At 46.7% G+C, this 991-nt stretch overlaps 1 pseudogene; it reads right to left on the bottom strand.

The window, feature by feature from the left end:
* Positions 1-106: 106 nt before the first annotated feature.
* Positions 107-679, bottom strand: LOC101591425 (annotated as a pseudogene).
* Positions 680-991: the final 312 nt, after the last annotated feature.

Here is a 991-nt window from a genome sequence, read left to right on the forward strand (position 1 = left end):
TTTTTTTTTTTTTTTTTTTAACTGTTCATCTTGGTTTATTCTGTGACTGTAAAACTAAACAATCCTTCCACCAGAAATGAAGTTTAATCTTCCGAGTCACCCTGCCTCAGGTTCCACCCTGGCCTTTCTTGGCATTCTTCTTCTTCATGCTGATGGGCAGCCTCCCCAATATATGGGGCATGCAGGGAGAAGTCAGTGTGCTTGTGGGAGTCCAGGCGCACAGGGAAGGACAAGATGCTCACTGCCTGCTTGTGGACCCTGATGTGACACTGGCAGACAAGCACAAGGGTTGGTGGATGGCCTTGGCCAGGCCCAACTCGAAGACCTGGGTCTGCAGGGACCTCTGTGAGGCCCTCAGTTTTTAGGCCCAGGATATAATCCTGCTTCATCTCATCCTTATTCAGCAGCCCAGTGCAGATGAGTTGCCGCAGGAGAGTTGCCACAGGAGAGAGCAGCTTTGCCTTCAAAGAGACGCCGTGGGTCCTTTTTCTCCAGCGTCAGCAGCTCCCAGGCAGACTTGTGGATTTTGGCTAGAGTAAATTTGACCCTCCAGACCTCTTGTTTGTTCCAGAGCCCATACTCACCGATCAGCTTCAATTTTTGGTCAAGGCCAGACATCTTGAAGGGTCTCCAAGGGGTTCCGTAGTTTTGGACAAACCTAGCTCCTCACCACCGACATGTTGGCTCCCCTTGCTGGCTGTACCTATGAGTCAGACCTGATATCTGAGAAAAAGGTTACTGTATTTTTATGTACGCATTACGTACATTGAGTGTCAGGCATATTTATACCTGTGAATTTTTTTCAACAGGTTATCATTGCAGCAGAACTTCTGAAAAACGCAGACGAACTTGTCAAACAGAAAATTCATCCCACATCAGTTATTAGTGGCTATCGGCTTGCTTGCAAGTAAGATTCTTTGTTTGTGTGTAAGCTAAATTTTATCGGCTGTAATATATGTGAACTGTGTGGCTCCTAAGCCTTGATCAATGA

The sequence above is a fragment of the Octodon degus genome, unplaced genomic scaffold, assembly GCF_000260255.1.
Source record: "Octodon degus isolate 3935 unplaced genomic scaffold, OctDeg1.0 scaffold00112, whole genome shotgun sequence".
Lineage (NCBI taxonomy): Eukaryota > Metazoa > Chordata > Mammalia > Rodentia > Octodontidae > Octodon > Octodon degus.